The sequence below is a fragment of the Rhinopithecus bieti genome, unplaced genomic scaffold (assembly GCF_001698545.2).
Source record: "Rhinopithecus bieti isolate Rb0 unplaced genomic scaffold, ASM169854v2 scaffold_32760, whole genome shotgun sequence".
Lineage (NCBI taxonomy): Eukaryota > Metazoa > Chordata > Mammalia > Primates > Cercopithecidae > Rhinopithecus > Rhinopithecus bieti.
In genome coordinates this window covers 725,031-744,990 of record NW_016813956.1, presented here as the reverse complement: position 1 = coordinate 744,990, position 19,960 = coordinate 725,031, and the positions used below count along the sequence as shown (strand labels likewise).

Here is a 19,960-nt window from a genome sequence, read left to right as displayed (position 1 = left end):
AAAAAAAAAAAAAAAAAAAAAAAAAAAAAAAAAAAAAGAATTTAGTGACTAGGGAAGCATCTTGGATTAGATTAATTTGGGGTCTCACCCAGCTCTCAAAATACATTTTCCATGTTTTTTCTCTTTCATAGCAAGCAAATCCATGGACCAAAATGCCACCTCATTCAATACTCATTTTCACCTCATCCCTAGCAAACACAAGGCACATTTAGCAGCATCTTTTTGCTCTTTCAATGGATACAGAACTGCGTTTCTGGGAGGTAGTTCTAACTTGGGTTTTAGCCTCAATCCCACCCCAAAATCAGAAGGCTCCCCTCTTCTTCCCTGCCTCTTACTTAAGGAAAGATCGTTTTTGGGGGTTGGAAGGAAGACCTGGAAGAAAGTTATGAACACCAAGCTTAGGAAAGAGAGAATAAAGGATGTAATTAAAATACAATAAAAAATCACAGGCAATGCTGGGCGCAGTGGCTCATGCCTGTAATCCCAGCACTTTGGGAGGTGGAGGCAGGTGGATCACTTGAGGTCAGGAGTTCAAGACCAGCATGGCCAACATGGTGAAACCCATCTCTACTAAAAATACAAAAATTAGCTGGGTGTGGTGGCACATGCCTATAGTCCCAGCTACTTGGGAGGTTGAGGCAGGAGAATCACTTGAGCCCGGGAGGCGGAGGTTGCAGTGAGCCAAGATTGCGCCACTGCACTCCAGCCTGGGTGACAGAGCGAGACTCTGTCTCAATAAAAAATAAAAAGATTCACAGGCAAGATGCTGTGTGCTACAGAAGCAAGAGGTCACATTGTGTCAGTCACTCTCCAGGGCCTGTTTGTTCTTCATCTTCCAAAGTATTAGAGATGCAGCATGAGTTTCCATGCGGGTTAAGTGAGAGAGACTGGGAGATGCAGGAGTAGAAAGGAAAGATGAGAAAAGGCAGGGTGTCTAAAATGGTAGGTTTGCTGTTGCAGCTTGCCAGAATGCATCTGGTTTAAAGAGAAGGAGTGAGCCATAAGCTCCCAAACAGTCACCCATTTGTAAAGGTTGGTTAGAGGCACACTCAGCTTCCAGGCTAAAGTATTCCTGCTAACTGGCATCAGAGAAAGATGAAGAGGATAAATCCTTGTCATCTCCCAGGACCCTGGAACCTCTGCCCCCTTTCAGGGCACCACAATAACTTGCTTATATTTCTGGGTAGTACAGAGGGGATTTTAAATGAAAATGTATTAGACAGATTGCTGTTGAGCACATGCCCAAGTTTATTGTCTTGCTAACTAAGATATTATGTTGCTAGCCAAGATGTTGTCTTGTTAAGGGAAACAGCAAGATGACAAAAGAATGGACCTTTCAAGTCAACATCTATCCAAGCAGCCTGTTTAAGAAAATGGTAAAAAGAAAACAGCTCATTAAACATTGTCCTTTTCTTTTTTCTTTTCTTTTTTTTTTTTTTTTTTTTTTTTTTTTTAATTTTGCAGACCCACATAAGAATGCAGCCCTTCTTTTGTCGTGGTCACAAAAATATCACATTCGGTCGGGCGCGGTGGCTCACGCCTGTTATCTCACTTTGGGAGGCCGAAGCAGGCGGATCACTTGAAGTCAGGAGTCTGAGACCAGCCTGGCCAATATGGTGAAACCCCGTCTCTAACTAAAATACAAAGATTATCCGGACGTGGTATTGCACGCCTATAGTCCCAGCTGCTCCGGAGTCTGAGGCACAAAAATCGCTTGAACTCGGGAGGTAGAGGGAGGTGCAGGTTGCAGTGAGAGAGATCGCACCATTACACTCCAGCCTGGGAGACACAGTGAGACTCCGTCTCAAAAACAAACAAAAACAAACACATCACATTCTTATCAGTCATTTGAGGGAACCTGGAGCAATGTGATCTGAGAGGCTAGGCTTGGCTAATCCCTAGAAAAAGTAGTAATACATCTAAGAAAGAAATCTCTCTGAGGGTACATCCGAGGCTGCCAGGTGGCACAACAAAACTTTATCATAAAAGCGTTTGATTAATCCAATTAACTTGTAAGCAAGCCATGTGGCAAGCAGGGGTAAGAGGCCAAACACCATGGCATAAGTCCTGATTCTAAACAAGTGCTGGTCCATTTCTTAAGCTTGGGATCCATTTTTTCTTTGTGATGGGATAGCGAAAGGTCAAAGTGGAGGAAGACTCAGCCCTTGGGTGTCTCCTCAACGAGGGTTTCTCGAAGGTAAATTGGGGAGGAAAGGAGAGCCCACGGCAGGTCAGTCCAACCTGCCAGTCACCACCTCTTCAAGGCCACAGCCCTGCGGGAGCAATCCTTTCAAATCCCCTTCTTTCCTTCTTTTATTGGCCCTAGAGCGCCGATTAGGGCTTCTCATCCCTGTCGGGCCTGCGGCTCTCTGTGACCCCACCTCTGGATTCAGCTTTTCCCAGGGATTCACACTCGGAGCTCAGGAGAGATGCTGCGATTACTCTGGAGACGGGAAGACAGGCGGGGCTGACGGGGCCCAAGGCCCTTAATCATGACCGGGGCCAGCTGGCAGGAGGGTCCTAAGTATATGGAGTGCGGCGAGACCTCCCACCCGGCCCCTCATTTTCCCGGGTAGTGTACTAAAGTCTGTGAGGCACTTACCCGAGTCTCGTGGCCGTCCGAGGGGAGCGGGAATCCCAGCTGAGGCCCTTAACGCGCCGGAGCCTTAGGCGTGGGCAGGGCCAGCTCCAGCCCCAAGATAGAAAAGACTAGGGGAGCCCGGCACTGCCAGGAACAGGAAGGCGAGGGAAGGTGAGGATGCGCTTCCGGGGCTGCAGGCTGGGAGCCGCCCCGAGTTCAAGCCGGAGAGAGCCGGTTCTCCCCCTGGCGATACGTGTGTCAGCCTCTGAGGCCCGCCCTAAGCACCGCTGTCCCGACCTCGTAAGACAGGGAGACAGGAAATTTATGATGGCCTGAAAAATCTTTAAAAGATACACACTGTAAGAATTTCGTAGTACTGTAAGAATTTCGTAGTAGGAAGAGAAAAACCGTGTTTCCGCCCGGTTTCGAACCGGGGACCTTTCGCGTGTGAGGCGAACGTGATAACCACTACACTACGGAAACCTGCCGTAGAGTGTTCTCTCAGAGCAAGCAGTTCTATCTGCGTAGTAACTACACTTGCTGTTTCTTCGTTCCAAGTGCGAGTTTTGCTGATGTGCGCATGCGTCTCTGTACCAAACTCTCAAACCAGAAAAACCAATGAACAGCTCAGACCTAGCCTCTCCAGTGTTAAAACTGAAGCCACATACAGTCATTTCAAATGACTGAATAGGGAAGAACACGATAGAGACTTTAATATCTCTGAACGGTCCTGCGTTCTTCGGCCAAAATGGTCAGGCGAGGCTGGGCACGACTTGGGTAGGGCGAGCGTTTCTCTGACGTAGTTGGCGTTACCACGTGGTCGGTGGCAGAATTTGCTGCCCAGAGAAATGATAACCCCATCTCTTGTCGAAAGCGGCCCCTCTCGCTTCTGAGACTTCCAGGCAAATTTACCTTGCACGAATTTCATTACTCCAGCGGAATCGGAAAGTTGTAAAATAAACCTGCGTATATACCGAGCCAGCCAGGAGTCGAACCTGGAATCTTCTGATCCGTAGTCAGACGCGTTATCCATTGCGCCACTGGCCCTGCACGTGTGTCAGTAGCAGGGTATTTCATAAGAAACTAGGTTATACCCGTAATGTCTGGGCGAGGGCCTGTAAGCCGCGTTTGCCCGCTGGTCCAGGCTCGCAGCGCACGGACTCCCTGGTGGCTACTTCTGCACACGCCCCGTAGCCTTCATTCCTTTCTCGGACTGTCTCTCCTGGCTGAAAGATGGCGGTGAAAAGCATGCCCTGCATCCTCCCTGCCCTAGTATCACCGCTCCATTAATATGTTCGTTCATTCAACCAGTATTAGTGTTCAAGGCACTGTAGATAACGGTGAAGAAAACGTGAGAGACCCTTGCCCTGAAGATTACAGGGCAGTGGCGGAAGCGGATAATAAAGCACTAAATAAACGAAATAATAGTGATAAGCGATTGGAGAAAAATAATAATAAAACAGGGAAAGAGGATAGGAAAGGCCAGCAGTGAAAGCGATGAATGAGAGATAAATGCTGTTATCAGGGGAAAAGAGTGATCTGGAACAGGGAAAAAATCGCTAGGAAAAAGGCCTGGAGGTGGGAGCAGGCTTGGGAGTTATGTTGAGGAGGCCAGTGCTCAGTGGAGAGGAATAGGAGATCCTGGAAAACCACCTCCGGCTTTATAGGCCCTTGTAAGTACTCTGGCCAACTTTACAGGCCCTTGTAAGGACCCTGGCTGGTATTCTGTAGGAAACTGGAAGCCGTTGTACGGTGACATGGTCTGAGTTTTTATTTGTCTCTCTGTGGTTCTTTTTTTTTTTTTTTTCTTCAAATATTTTACTAAGCAAAACTGTGCTAGGTCTCCTCACTGCATGCTGCTTCTACTGCAGGGCCTTGATCTCAGAATTTGACAGCTTTATAAGGAGCATCAACCCGGACACACATATGAATGTTCACGTGTTCACTTTGAAAGCAAACAAACGTCTCATATGTGTCTGTTTTAGTTTGTCCATATTTCTGAGAATAAATCATCCCCATGCCTGGTGAGCATTTTAAGTAAGTTGAGGTCTACTAAACAGGAGTAAAACTCCCTGATATTGAGAATATACACATTGAGATTAGAAAATATTTGTTTTCAGTTCATAAGGTTTCAACAGCCCTTACAAAAAATATTCTGCTCTTTCTGCATAAGCGTTAAGGTAGGCCTAGGTTATGGATTCCTCCCTAGGCAGTAGCATAGGGATCTTCTCGTTCGGTTTTGTACGATGGACCCCAAGGGCAGCTTGGCGATTCTGGACTCTATCTCAGAATAATACTTCTGAATATACGAAAGAAAAGATAAATATGTAAGATTTCAAAAGAAAACTAATTATGTTAAAATAGGTTACCAAAACTTTTTTTTTTTTTTTTTTTTTGAGACAGAATTTTGCTCTTATTGCCCAGGCCGCAGTGCAATGGCGCGATCTCGGCTCACCGCAACTTCTGCCTCCCGGGTTCAAGCGATTCTCCTGCCTCAGCATCCTGAGTAGCTGGGATTACAGGCATGTGCCACCACGTCCGGCTAATTTTGTGTTTTTAGTAGAGACGGGGTTTCTCCATGTTGGTCAGGCTAGAGCATCCCTGGAAGTCACAGGTCCCACCTAGCACCTTAAAAATTGACTTTAACTCAGCTGGTTGTAGGCTCTGTCCACATTCAGTCTCCTCAGTGTTTGTCTATAAAAATTTATCTGTGTTTTGCAGGCTTTGAAGACCTCCCTTGGGTACCTCAAATTTCTTAGCTATATTCACTACAAGAAATGCTTTCGGCTGGGCGCGGCGGCTCATGCCTGTAATCCCAGCAGTTTGGGAGGCCGAGGTGGGCGGATCACGAGGTCAGCAGATCGAGACCAGCCTGGCCAACATCGTGAACCCTCGTCTCTACTAAAAACACAAAAAATTAGCCGGGCGTGGGTCCCAGCTACTCGGGAGGCAGGATAATTGCTTGAATCCGGGAGGCGGAGGTTGCAGTGAGCCGAGATCGCGCCACTTACTGCACTCTAGCCTAGGCGACAGAGCGAGACTCTGTCTCAAAAAAAAAAAAAAAAAGAAAAAGAAAATGCTTTCGCTTTGTTTTTGAAAATCTTTCTACGTCTTTTCTGACAGTTCCAGTTTCAACTTCCAGTCTTTTCTTCAGCATATATCGGAGAAACAGAGTCCAGATATATAAATCTAGGTATATATTTATATATATCTAGGGTGAGGACTGGCAAGTCTGAAATCTGTAGGGTTGCCTACAACCAAGCTGGAAACTCTCAGGCAGAAGCTGACGCTGAAGTCTTGAAACAGAATTTCTTCTTCCTTAGGGAAGTCTTTGTTTTGCTCTCCAAGCCTTTTAACTGATTGGATAAGGCCCATCTACATAAAGGAAAATCTTTATTTAAGGTTAACTGATTGTTGACCACATTTACAAAATAACTTCACAGAAACATGTAGATTAGCGTTTAATTGAATAACTGGATACTATATAGCCTAGCTAAGTTGACACATACAACTATCACAGTGGTGGACTCTTCTCCTCTGTTTCAGTGCACAGTTTTTTTCAGTTTCACTCCCAGGCATATGGAAAACTGCACCATCGCCACTCTCACATTGTTTTACATGACTGTCAGCAGGCTGTGACACAGCCACCTGCATCCTCTCCAATTTCAGATGTGTGGAGCGGAGCCAACGTGAGAGTTCCACGGTTCATCCTAATCACAGTGGGAACTGAATAGAAGATACAGTTCACACCAAGAGTTCTGAAAATGATTGCTCAAAGTCTCAATTTGCTTCCAAGGCTTATCTCTGGCTAAACAACTCCTTTGACATCCTAGAAATTGTGTGCAAACTTCGTCAGCTGCCATTCAAAGGAAAAACCAAAATAAAATACTATTGGCTCTGCTGTCTGGTGCCTGCCACAGTTGGGTTAAAGCCATTTTAGGTGTGACTGTGCTATTTATGATGATTATATTGGCTCCAAGCACACTCATAATATGATGGCTAATCGTATAATAATAAAGTAATAAGTGCTTATTTCATGAGTTTCAATCAAAGTGAGTGCTGAGTTCATAGACTTGCATCTTTTTATAAAAATGAAAACTCTAGTAGGCGTGGCCTTTTACTGTTCACCCCATCACATATATAGGCAAAGGTACATGCCAATGTCTGCCTTAGATTGTGACAGAGAAATCCTCTAAATATTGATACAGCTAAGAAATACTGAAATGTCTGTTTCAGCATAATCACCAGGACAACAGATTTCAAGTAAAAAAGCCAAACATAATTACAGGTTTCATTTGGGAAGTTACTTTCACAGCTGTGCCAACAATTTGGATACTCTTCAGAATTTCATTAAACCCCTTTGTTCAAATTATACTCCCAAGATCAGATTTATTTTTAATAGAAAACAGAATAAGTTGGGAACACATAAGCCCCCATGACGATATAGAATTTTTTTTCCTCTCTCTATGTATACACACACACACACACACACACACACACACACAATGCTAATTTGACACATCAAATCAGATCCTTTGGTCAAGTATCAGGACAAGAAAGCTGCTCTTGCTGTGTAGCTATACCAGGAAGGGAACTTCTTTATCTCTTTCCAAGATTAAGTTGTTAATTCTTAAATCTTGCCGGTTTTTGTTTTGTTTTGTTTTGTTTTTTGAGGCGGAGTCTCGCTTTGTCGCCCAGGCTGTAGTGCAGTGGCGCGATCTCGGCTCACTGCAAGCTCCGCCTCCCGGGTTCACGCCATTCTCCTGCCTCAGTCTCTCGAGTAGCTGGGACTACAGGCGCCCGCCACCACGCCCGGCTAATTTTTTGTATTTTTAGTAGAGACGGGGTTTCACCATGTTAGCCAGGATGACCTCGATCTGCTGACCTCGTGATCCACCTGCCTCAGCCTCCCAAAGTGCTGGGATTACAGGCGTGAGCCACCGCGCCCGGCCAAATCTTGAGTTTTTAAGAAGCAACTCTGGAACTCCATTAGTTAATCTTTAAGCAGGTAGGGGGAGCCCAATTTTAACGGAAAGAAATGGGGTAAGGAATGACCGGAATTTTAATCTAATTCCAGTTTAATTTAAAAGCCATGAAATAAGAAATAGCTTGCTTCTTGCTAGGATCAGTTCTTGGTGACGTAAGTGCTCTGGTGTAAATGTATTACACGACTCGGAGGAGTGTTCTGTAAACGTGGCTGGCTACCCGCTTTCCTACCCTCTTCTCCCTGAAGCCAGAGGTCATACTTTACCCACCCACGTTAGGATGAGCAGGATGAGCTGCTTGCTGTTTCGCCCTGGGGCGGGGGTCAGGCTATCTCCAGTGTTTTCCCCACCCCTCACCTCCCCCGCGCGTAAAACTTTGTTATCCTGCAACTGAGCGGTTTCTTAGGTCTTTTGGGGCGAAGCCAAGGTTAATCTTCAGTGTCTGAAGAAGTGTCTGCGTACTTTCAAACCTCAGTAACAAGAAAATAAATCAATGCACAGAACAAAGGCAAAGATCATCTCTTTTCTATGCTCATTTGCAACTCACGAAGTATAGTGGCTCCGTGGCTTAGCTGGTTAAAGCGCCTGTCTAGTAAACAGGAGATCCTGGGTTCGAATCCCAGCGGGGCCTATTGTCGTTTTACTGCCTTCGAAGTACTCATGGAACCATTGAAGTGTAACTTGAAAGGTTATTTTCCACCGTGGGGCGCCCTCAAAATGTTTTATATGCGTCCGGTGTGAAACCAACTTGTTTATGAAAAAAAAGCAAACATCAACTTGGCTCTCTTTTAGAATAATGAAATTGTGAATTTCTTGTTTTCTTACATTTTCTTCCACGTTATATTCTTAAAACATGTACGAGAGGAACCAGGGAAAGCCAAAGGTAAACACCAAATTTAAACTACAAGCAACATCACAATCTTTGGTCATTCTATTTTCTTTCCTGGGGACATCCTAAACAGATTCATTGTTAGAATCTGCAGGTAATGTTTTTGGAAGGTCAGTCTTTGGAATGATTGATAATCTGTTGTTGAGAAGGCTGTAGCATCTCTGAAAATTCACAGCAGACAGTAAGATCTGGCCACATAAAACAAGCTGTGATTCGCTATTTTAAAATATTGCATTGTACTCAGAGTTTTTGGAAAGGAACAAATCAAAGCAAAAACAAATATTTGTCACCGAGACTTGAGAAAAGAAGCTGTCAGAGAGGAGCCTCCATTTGCTTATGGAGCCCACTAGAACAGGCTGACCTGAAGAAGTCTAGGAAGGGTTGAGATGCCTTCTCCCAAACTCTCCAAGAGGAAGAAAGAGAAATTGAGAAGTAGGAAAGAAGTCAGTTTTACTCTTAGAAGAAGTTTTCCACATAGAAACACAAGAAAATGGAAGTTCACTGTAACTATTACCAATCCTCTTACCCGTCTCCCAAAACCCAGCCCCCAGCTCACCTGGCACTGAAGGTTCCACTTCTCTGGTTTTGCCTTCAGAGCATATTATTTTGTGTAGATTGTCAAGGCTTGAAATATGATTTCCTGTTCTAGCTCTGGAGACAAAATCCCAACACTTGGAGGAACAGCTCAGAAGCAACTCTACTTTTATGGAGACTTTCTACTCCCATTCTGCAGCTTAATTCCCCACTTTTCTTTTTTGTTGTTGTTTTTTTTTGAGACGGAGCCTCGCTCTGTCACCCAGGCTGGAGTACAATGGTGTGATCTCGGCTCACTGCAAACTCTGCCTCTAGAGTTCAAGTGATTCTCCTGCCTCAGCCACCTGAGTAGTTGGGATTACAGGCGCCCACCATCATGCCCGGATAATTTTGTATTTTGGTAGAGATGGGGTTTCACCATATTAGTCAGGCTGGTCTCGAACTCCTGACCTCAGGTAATCTGCCCGCCTTGGCCTCCCAAAGTGCTGGGATTATAGGCCTGAGCCACCGCACCCGGCCAATTCCCCACTTCTCTTTACAAACATCAAGCAGCAATGGAAAGGCAGACCCTTTTTTTTTTCACTAGAGCCTTCCATCTTCTGTTCTTTTTCCCAAGGCCCAGATACAAACTTCCCTCAAATGATAAGACAGGCTGGGTCACTGGTGCAGACATCAACACTAAATCACTAATTCATTCCCTTACCAACCCTGCCTCATTTCCACTCTCCTGCTCCGTCAGCTCCGGAAATACCTTTATAGGAGGCTTGTAGCCAAGTGGCCCTCAACAGATTGCATAGTCTGTACTACTGAGTTGGCAGTAGTAGTACTGGCTACTGAAGCTATTGAATATTCCAGGTGATGAGTCTCACTATCTTTTCCAAAAGCCTATGTCTTCCTACCTCTCCATAAATGGATAAATCATGGAAACAATTTATATGTAAAAGTGGAAACGGTTTGCAATCAGATGCTTGTTTGTCTAGTGAGTGGCTATTTGTCAATGACCAATTATGTGGCAGTTACCACGCTGATCACACTTGGGTGAAGAGGCTGATGGGAGGGGAAAACAATTTAATGGCAGTTATAGTATAGTGGGATGTAATACTATTGGGAGTACAGGGTGCTTTGAGCCACATTTGCTTATTTATTTGTTTATTTATTTAGAGATGGAATCTCTCTCTGTTGCCCAGGCTGGAGTGCAATGGCGTGATCTCGGCTCACTGCAACCTCTGTCTCTCAGGTTCAAGTGATTCTCCTGCCTCAGCCTCCCAAGTACAGTCCCACCCAAGTGCCTGTAGCCTGGGACTACAGGCACCCACCACCACACCTGGCTACTTTTTGTATTTTTAGTAGAGACAGGCTTCACCATGTTGGCCAGGCTGGTCTCGAACTCCTGACCTCAAGTGATCCACCTGCGTCAGCCTCCCAAAGTGCTGGGATTACAGGCATGAGCCACCACTCTCGGCCCCACATTTGCTTATTTATTTATTTTTTTAGGGACAGGGTCTGGGTCAGTTGCTCAGGCTGGGGTGCAATAGCACAATCCTAACTCACTGCAGTCTTGAACTCCTGGTCTCAAGAAATCCTCCTGCTTCAGCCTCCTGAATAGCTAGGCCTACCAGTGTGTGCCATACGTGTTTGCCACCACATCCAGGTGACTTTTGTGTTTTGTTTGTAAAGATAAGATTTCATAATATTGTCCAGGCTGTTCTCCAACTCCTGGGCTCCAGCCATACTCTGGCCTAGGTCTTCCAGAGTGTTGGGATTACAGGCGTGGGCCACTGCTCAGGCCTGCAGCTACATTTGGAAACAAACCTGTGTTGGGGCTGGGTGCAGTGGGTATCACCTCTGTAGTCTCAGCACTTTGGGATGCTAAGGTAGGAGGATCACTTGAAGCCAGGAGCTCACGACCAGCTTGGGCAACATAGTCCATAGCAAGACACCATCTCTACATAAGATAAAATAAATTAGCCTGGCATAATGGTGTGTACCTGTAGCCCTAGCTACTCGGGAGGCTGAAGCGGAAGGATCTCTTGAGCTCAGGAGGTTGAGGCTGAAAAATTCAAAACAAAATAGAAAAACAAACAAAAACCCTGATTGGGCAAAGGTGGAAGGAAGACTTTATGGAAGAAGTGATACCCACACTGAGCCACGAGGGAGACATAGAACTTATCAAGGCAAGAGGGTAGATGTGGGAGAAGGAGTGGGATAGACGCTCTTGGCAAAGGAAACACTGTGTAACTAAAGGTGAGGAAGAGAATGCGCAGTTCAGATACGTGGAAGGTAGTTAGGTGAGGGTATGTGCAAGTCTTAAAACTATTTTTTGTCTGGAGATAGCTAGAGAACATTGGACTTGGCAGTTGATAAGTGTCAGGTGTTTCATGCTTTCTTTTAAAAAGACAATGCCTTACCAAAGCAGTATGGATAGCATTTGAATTTACAAGTTGTGGATTAAGTAGGGCCTCTAGCTTGGCTGCTGAGGTTCTCCTATGGGCAGGTAGAACTAGAAGGGACTGTGTTTCCCATTGCATTCTAAGTAGCAATGCTCATCTACTTGCTTCGTATCTGTCTGAGCTAGCCTGTTTACTTCTCAAGGCAGGGGCTGTGCCTGTCTTCTTCACTGCTGTATCTCCAGAGACCAGCACAGGGCCTGGCCAACAGCAGTGTGTTGATTAATATTATGTGTCAATTAGAGTGGTCCATTAGATACTCAGATTATACACATTGTTTCTGGCTAGGCATGGTGGCTCATGCCCGTACTCCCAGCAGTTTGGGAGGAGGCCAAGATAGGAGGATTGCTTGAGCCCAGGAGTTTGAGACCAGCCTGGTCAACATAGTGAGGCCCTCATGTCACTACAAAAAAAAAAAAAAAAAAAAATTAGCTAGGTGTGGTGGTACACACCTGTAGTCCCAGCTAATCATGAGACTGAGGTGGGAGGAATACTTGAGCCCAGAAGATCGAGGCTGCAGTGAGCCCTGGTTGCACCCCTGCACTCTAGCCTAGGTGACAGAGCGAGAACTTATCTCAGGGTGTTTCTAGATGAGATTATCATTTGAATGAGGGACTCAGTAGATTGCCCTCCCCAGTATGATCCCTCCCATTTGTTGAGGACCTTAATAGAACAAAGGTTGAGGAAGGAGGAGTTCACCTCTTTTCCCCCATCCCACTGCTTGACATCTCATTTTTTTCCTCTTGCTCTTGGATTGGGATTGGGATTTACATCATTGACTCCTGGGGCTTTCAGGCCTTCAGATCCAGACTGAATTATACGACCTGCTTTTCTGGGACTCCAGCTGGCAGATGGCAGATTGTGGGACTTCTCAGCCTCCTCCATAATTGTGTGAACCAATTCCTTATCATAAATTACTGTCTCTCTCTCGATAGACAGGCATAGATAGATAGATAGATAGATAGATAGATAGATAGATAGATAGATACATACATACATACATACATAGTTAATAGATTATTAGTTCGGTATTTCTGAAGGACCCTAATACAAGCAGGTACTCAATTATGAAAAAAAAAATTACAATGTACCAGGCATTTGTTATTTGCCAGACACTCTTCTAAGCTTTTTACATATTCCAAGTCATGTAATCCTTACTGCATAGTTATAAGGAAAGGTGCAATTATTTCCTCCATTTTAAAGAGAAGGGCACTGAGGCACAAGGATGCAAAGTCACTTTCCTGGAAGGTGACAAGTGGCAGCATCCAGAGATGGGCCTAGGCAGCCTGAATTGAATTCGACTAATCTGATGGCCTTCCAAGCACCTTTAAGTGTTTTTTCTGCTACCCTAGGGGGTACACCTATTTGCCATTTCCTCCTTTCTCTTATGTTGCCACCTCTGAAGGAGGGATTCAAAGCCATGTTTGATCAGAATGTCAGGGTAGGCAGAAATGAATATGTGGAGTGAATACTTGGGCAATAAGGGGGAACTTTATTCTTTTCTAGCCTTGCTGATAATGTTCTAACACATATCAATTCATTTTCTTTTAGTGCATGCTTGAATCTTTTGTGAATTTTAAGAGTTTTAGGAGAGAAAGAGGGCAGAAAAATTTTGAATATCAATGATCATAAAACAGATTCACTCTATGTTCTGCTTTGGTAACTTGGTAATCAGATTGAATTTCTTTTTTAAAAAGGAATGAAGAAGAGAAAATTCCAGTCATCTGAGGTTTTTGATTGAGGCTTTGCAGTAAATTATGAGCTCAAAATAGAAACACTGCCTATTCATGTTTCTAACGGTAGCTATTAATGCTCAAGATGATCAGGCTGAACATCAGGAAACTTGAATTTGAGGAATATTTCTGGAGATGTCATTAAACATGAACTTCTGTGTGTCTACATCATGCTCCCTGGGTCCCAGGTCCTGTTCTGAACTGCAAAATTAGTAGATTGTCAGATCTCATGACCTGCAATGTGTTCCTGCTGTATCTCAAGGAAAATCTTACAGCCTCATAATTGAAATGTACGAAGATGTTCATTGATGGAACCCTTATTTGTAGTGGCAAAGTGGGAGAGTAGGTGACTTCACATTGCAGACTTCTATGCAGCAATTAAAATAATTGGTTTAGATGTACACACAGCAACATAACTCAAAACTGCAGTACTAATGGAATAAGAAAGAGATCTATGACACAGTACCACTTATGTAAATTAAAAACACATTCACCCAAACCAATCATACCTGTTCTACAAAAGCATATACAAAGAAAAGAATGCCTTTTCCAGTGATTTCTTTTTTCCTTTAAACAGGCTTTTAAAACAACCTGTATTTTTAAAAGTTAATATGTTAATATGTGCATTATAGGAAATTGAAAACCACAAGAAGCAAAGAACAAAGTCATTCACAATCACAAGCAGTTTATTGTTTGACATGTTCTTCTAGGTCCTTTGCGTGTGTAGGCACAACATCCAATCTTATGGGACTGAGATCGTACAGTATGTATCATGATTTTTCACACATCATGAATATTTATCAATTCAAAATCCCAAAGCTATGCGAGTATTTTGATAACCAAGAATACACTACACCAACTCAATCTGTTAAAAAAAAAAAAATGTAATCCTGCCTGTCTTGGGACAAAAATTTCATAGAAGACAAAAATGGCAACATGCCTCTAGATAAAAGCATTGGCAGAGTTCTGATTTAAATGCTGCATTCCCTTAATGCTCAATTTAAAATGAAACATACAGCAACAGAATACACTAAGTATAATGTTCCTAAGAGAATTCATTAGCAGAGCTATAACATTACAATATAAGCAAGGTATATTTCCATTGACTTACTTAATGTATTCCTATAGTACAGCCAAAAGAGATGCATACATCAATGGCAATCATCAAAATGTAAATAAGGACACATATGGACACATCTGCATACATCTCTCTCTCCCTGTATACTTCCTTCTGCCCCTCTGCTGCCAACCTAATGAACAAGTCCTGACATATACTGCTCAGAGGTGGTTTAACAATTCCATGTCCAAGATGCATCTTTTCTATCAATTATAACAAAGGTGTTTACAAATTGGCTAATTCACTAGCTCTAGTTTTTTTTTTTTTCTTTTTGAGATGGAGTCTCACTCTGTTGCCCAGGCTGGAGTGCAGTGGCGCAATCTCGGCTCATTGCAACATCCGCCTCCCAGGTTCAAGCAATTCTCCTGCCTCAGCCTTCTGAGTAGCGGGGACTACAGGTGCGCGCCACCACGCCCAGCTAATTTTTGTATTAGTAGAGACGGGGTTTCTGCACATTGGCCAGGATGGTCTCGATCTGTTGACCTTGTGATCCACCTGCCTCGGCCTCCCAAAGTGTTGGGATTACAGGCGTGAGCCACCGTAGCCGGTCCACTAGCTCTAGTTTTTATCATATGTTGTCACCTCAGACATTCGTAAAGGTTAGATGTTGCAAAATAATAAACTTTGTCCACAATAAACACAGGCACTTTACTAAAAATACTCATATAGACCTGTGGTTATCATCTAAAACCATCTTCTAGATATGGAGATACTAGCAAACAGCCCTTCCCTTCACCCTTCCTCTTCTCCCTTTTCCACCATCCCCAGTAACTAAGTATAGGACGTCTAGCTCCAAGAGGTGGACTAATAAAGGTCACTCCCAGAAGACAGGCTTTCCTAAAAACTAACAAAAGGACATTCCCAAAGGGACGGATTCACTACACCTATTTTTAACATACTTTGAGCATTAAGAGTTGTTTATCCTTTAATACACAATATTAACTAAAATGCACATATAGAACAATGGTTAGACTATCTGAACTAATCTAACTCAGGGGCACAAAACCCTTCTCCCTGCATACCTCCTCCCCCACTCTACTCCACCACCCAATGAATAGTCAGCATACGCTCCTAAGCATCAAGTTTTAACAATTCCATTTCCAAATGCAACCACTCCTAGAAGTACTGAAAACAAATGCTTAGAGGCATGTTACTTTAGCTCTCTACTTTTAACCCATGTTGTGCACCTTTTCTTTCTTTTTTTTTTTTTTTTTTTTTTTGAGACAGAGTCTTGCTCTGTTGCCAGGCTGGATACAGTAGCATGATCTCCCCCCACTGCAACCTCTGCCTCCCGGGTTCAAGCGATTCTCCTGCCTCAGCCTCCCAGGTAGCTGGGACTACAGGCATGCGCTACCATGATCAGCTAATTTTTGTAGAGATGGGGTTTCACCGTGTTGGCCAGGATGGTCTCAATCCCTTGACTTCGTGATCCGCCTGCCTAGGCCTCCCAAAGTGCCAGGATTACAGGTGTGAGCCACTGCACCTGGCTGTTGTGCACTTGTAAACACCTAGAAAGGCTAGATGTTTCAAACTGCACTGAAGTTTTCCATTACATATACAGTAGCATTGAATAAATGGTGTATATGCGTAACATAGACTATAATTTGAGTGTCTTCTAAATAGGAACATTCTGGCCTAGAACCCTTCCCTTTCTGACCTCTACCAACCCTGTTGACAGCTATAAGCCATCTGTAATGCTTAGGGGGGATTTTAACAATTTCATTTCTGTTTTTAAGAAATGTTCCCTATGAATTTTAACACAAAGCGTACTCAATGTATTCGTGTACTAACTCTACTTTTGTCATACACTGGCAACATCTTTAACACCGACTAAATGTAAATTAGGACTCCTATGTCTGCTTATATACACTATATACACAGCACAGTAAATGAAAATGCAGACCTAAGGGACAATGGTCAATGTGCCTCATCATAAACACACTGGACACTGGTAGAAAGCCCTTTGTACTTTGTGCTCCTCCTTTACCCTGAACCAGCACAAATATCATAATGTGTACTTCTCAGAGAATTGATCAATTCCCAAGACAATATTTCATATCAAAAGGATAACTACAAAACGTGTTATTTACTACGTCTACTTTTAACATACTTTGTGCACTTCTAAACATCTAGAAAGACGAGATGTTTCAAATAAGGACTTAAGTTTATCCACTATATACATAGCACTGTGGAATAAACTACACACATGTAACAATGGTTATATCTGAAAGTGTTTCCTAAATAGGAACATTCTGGTCTAGAACCCTTCATTCCTTCCAACTCCTCTCCACCACCAAACTGGTGGATATAGGCACATGTGTCACTTCAAGCTGACGTTATTTCACTTCCAAAAGTCCTTTTCAGAAGACAGCCTCTCTATGAATTTTAACAAAATGTACAAAATGCATTAGTTTACTAATTCTACTTTTGTCATACATTGGCAACCTATTTAATAGCTACAGACTAGATATTATAAAATCAGGACTCATTTGTCCAGTATATACACAATATATACAGTATAGCAAAGTTAAATGAAATGCATGTAACATATAGGCAATGGATTAAGCTGAAATGTTCTAATAAACAATGGCAAAACCTTTTGCAATTTCTTCCCTCCCACCTCCCACGTGGTTCAACAATTCCACTTCCAAACAGCATTTCCCATCAGTTTTTAAAAGTTATTTACAAAAAGTGTTATTCTAATACTACTTTAAAATACATCAGGTACTTCCAAATATCTCAAGACTAGACATTTCATAACTTGTCTACCACGTACACAGCACTGTTAAATAAAACTGCACACACATAACAATGGTTATCATCTGAGCTATCTTCTAAATGTGACCATTTTGGCCTTGAATCATTCCCTCTCCTCTTCCTTCTCTGCCTTCGATCCAGTGGACAAGTACAGGCACGTGTAATGCTTAGAGACTGTTGAACAAATTCCTATGCAAAAGTCAATTACAGAAGACAAGTTTCCCTATGAATTTCAACACAAAGTATACAAAATATGCCAATTTTACTACTTTGTCATACACTGGCAACCTCTTTAACATCAAGAGACTAGATGTTGAAACATTAGGACTATTTGTCCATTATATACACTATATACAGAGCAAAACAAAACACACAAAACATACAGAAAAACGGTGTCTGAAAATGTCCAAGTATGAACACACCAGCATATTATCTTTTGCAATTTCTTCCCTCCCACCTCCTCTAAACCATTGAACAAGTATAGACAGTACTATACTGCTTACAAAGGTGGCTTCGCAATTCAATTTCCAAAAGCATTTCCTGTGAATTTTAGCAAAAACATATTTACAAAGTGGTATTTTACTGCCTCTACATTTAACATACACCGGGCACTTCTAAACATCTAGATAGACTAGATGTTTCAAGTAAGGAGTTAATTTGTCCACTATGTACACAGCAGTCTTGAATAAACTGCAAACATGTAACAACAGTTATAATATGAAAGAGTCTTCCAAATGTGAACATTCTGGCCTAGAACCCTTCCCACCTCCATCAATCCAGTGGGCAAGAATGCTCAAATTTTCATAAGACAATCTTTCCTAGGACTTGTAAAACAAAATGTACAAAATATATTAATTTACAAACTCTACTTTTGTCATACACTGGCAACCTCTTTAACATCCAGAAAGACTAGATGTTGTAAATTAGGACTCGTTTGTCCTTTATGTATACTATACACACAGATAAGTAAAACAAAATGCAGACATAGCGATTCATCTTGCCTCACTGTAAGTAGGATGGCATACAGCTCTCTGCACCTCCCCTCCTCTCTCTTCCCCTGAACCACTGCACAAACACAATGAGTATTACTCAACAGGTGATTTGGTCATTTCCCCCAAAAAATAACATGTCTATGAATTGTAACAAAAAGATATTTACAAAATGTGATTTTACTACCTCTAATTCTAACATATATCAGACACTTCAGAATATCTAAAAAGAATAGACATTTCAAAAAAGCTTAGCATTGTCAACTATATACACAGTAGTGAGGAATAAAATGCACACAAAATACTGGATAGAATATGAAAATATCTTCTAAATATGACCAGTCTGGCATAGAACCTTCTTTTCTTCCTTTTCGGGTCTTCCAGCTCCATGTCATCTAACCCACTGAACAAACGTGGACATATAGCTTCCAGAGGCCGTCTTAACAACTCCATTTCCAAAAGTCATTTCCAGAAGACATGTATTTTCTACGATTTCTTTTAAATATATGAGAATTTACAAGATGTGTGACTTTCTAACTATCATACGTCGGCAACCTCTTTCCATCTAGAAGGGCTAGATTTTGACAAATGTTTTCTATTAAAAGGTTAGGGTGGAGCTGAGAGCAGCTTTTTCATATTATATACACAGGCCTTCCATAACCGCCAGTAAATCTTCCCAGAGGGTGGTGGGCATTTCCGATGGGCCAAACGTGGCCTGTCATTCTACCATTTCTCTCTTCCGACAGCAAGGTCTGGTAGTACGAAGACCAACCGCCCCATGTCCGCTAACCGTTCCACCCGTCGTCCTTCGGGACTTCGCTCACCTCGCAGGCCCGTTAAGGCCTTTGTCCGTTGTCGTCAGGACTAGGCAGGTCTTGCCCAATGGCGACAGACAGGTCACCCGGGACCCAGATCTGGCGGTTCCATGGCCTGAAGAGGCGGCCGAGCCTGCCTGCGTTCCTAGGCCGCCTTCCCGGGCCCTCCACGCCTTAACGGCCTCCGCCGCGCGGCGTTCGAGCGGCCGCCATGCTTCCCAGCCCGCCACTCCCGCCACCAGGCCCGGCAGGCTTGGGCCGGGAGACTCGACGGCCGGCGGGGTCCGGGCTGGGAGAGGCCAACGCCGCCATCAGTCACCGAGGTAGGGTGGAGAAGAGAGGTTCGACGCCGCTTCAAGGCCTGGGCCCAGTCACAGTAGAGGCCTCCCGTATCTGCAGGGCAGAGGGCGCGGCCTGTCCCGGGGTCCCCAAGCTCACCCGCCGACCCAGGGCCGGAGGGCCTGGGGGGCCCAGGAGGAGCGGGGCCGGAACTTTTCTTGCAGTGAGTCAGGATGAGGTGGGGAATGAGACTGAGGAAAGGGAATTAAAAAGAAATCTATAACTAAATAAATAAGAGCCCTACAGTAATGATAATGAACCATGAAGAGGCTCATTAGAATGAATGGTGATCCACATTCATTCAACTCTGCATGTGAAGGAGGGAGAGGGCAAGACAACTAGAGACAGAGGAGAAACAGGGAAAGGAGGTGAGATTTCAAAACACCAGTAGGTTCTGAAATTATTTTCTGAGTACAGAATACGTTTTGCTGTCCTTGGAGTGGCTAATAAAAACAGAGTGCTTTTATTCCGGAACTCGGAAAAATTATTTTTTAAAAGAGCAGGTAGGAAAACGTAGCGTAAACTTATACTCGAGAAAACATGGCGTAAACTTAAAGTCGATTTGTGTGTAAATACTAAAAGCAGCAGCTGTCAGGAGTGGGATTCGAACCCACGCCTCCAGGGGAGACTGCGACCTGAACGCAGCGCCTTAGACCGCTCGGCCATCCTGACTAGCTTACTGCTTTAACTGCTCAGAACTCACTTCTGTCTCTATCTAAAAGCTATTCGTTTCCCCCCCAACCGGCCCCCTCAGTCCCCACCCCCGCCCACCCC

At 43.6% G+C, this 19,960-nt stretch overlaps 1 protein-coding gene, 1 long non-coding RNA gene and 4 other non-coding genes across 10 annotated transcripts in view; 2 read left to right on the top strand and 4 right to left on the bottom strand.

Annotated features, from left to right (window-relative positions):
* The window catches only part of HMGN4 (high mobility group nucleosomal binding domain 4), a 9,234-nt gene extending 6,176 nt beyond the window's left edge, over nucleotides 1–3,058 (bottom strand). The window contains exon 1 of the mRNA XM_017849184.1: nucleotides 2,603–3,058. The gene's annotated coding sequence lies outside the window, so the exon portion shown is untranslated. The remainder of the gene's footprint in view (nucleotides 1–2,602) is intronic.
* On the bottom strand, nucleotides 2,992–3,064 carry TRNAV-CAC (transfer RNA valine (anticodon CAC)). The gene has a single exon. It is a non-coding gene; the product is annotated as a tRNA-Val (tRNA).
* A 491-nt stretch (nucleotides 3,065–3,555) lies between these two features.
* Nucleotides 3,556–3,628, bottom strand: TRNAR-ACG (transfer RNA arginine (anticodon ACG)). Its single transcript has one exon. It is a non-coding gene; the product is annotated as a tRNA-Arg (tRNA).
* Nucleotides 3,629–8,123: 4,495 nt separating this feature from the next.
* On the top strand, nucleotides 8,124–8,197 carry TRNAT-AGU (transfer RNA threonine (anticodon AGU)). The gene has a single exon. It is a non-coding gene; the product is annotated as a tRNA-Thr (tRNA).
* A 7,511-nt stretch (nucleotides 8,198–15,708) lies between these two features.
* LOC108513429 (uncharacterized) overlaps nucleotides 15,709–19,960 on the top strand; it is a 25,541-nt gene continuing 21,289 nt past the window's right edge. For all 5 annotated transcript variants that reach the window (XR_001880906.1, XR_001880909.1, XR_001880907.1 and 2 more), the window contains exon 1: nucleotides 15,709–19,170. This is a non-coding gene — a long non-coding RNA (uncharacterized LOC108513429). The remainder of the gene's footprint in view (nucleotides 19,171–19,960) is intronic.
* On the bottom strand, nucleotides 19,776–19,858 carry TRNAL-CAG (transfer RNA leucine (anticodon CAG)). The gene has a single exon. It is a non-coding gene; the product is annotated as a tRNA-Leu (tRNA).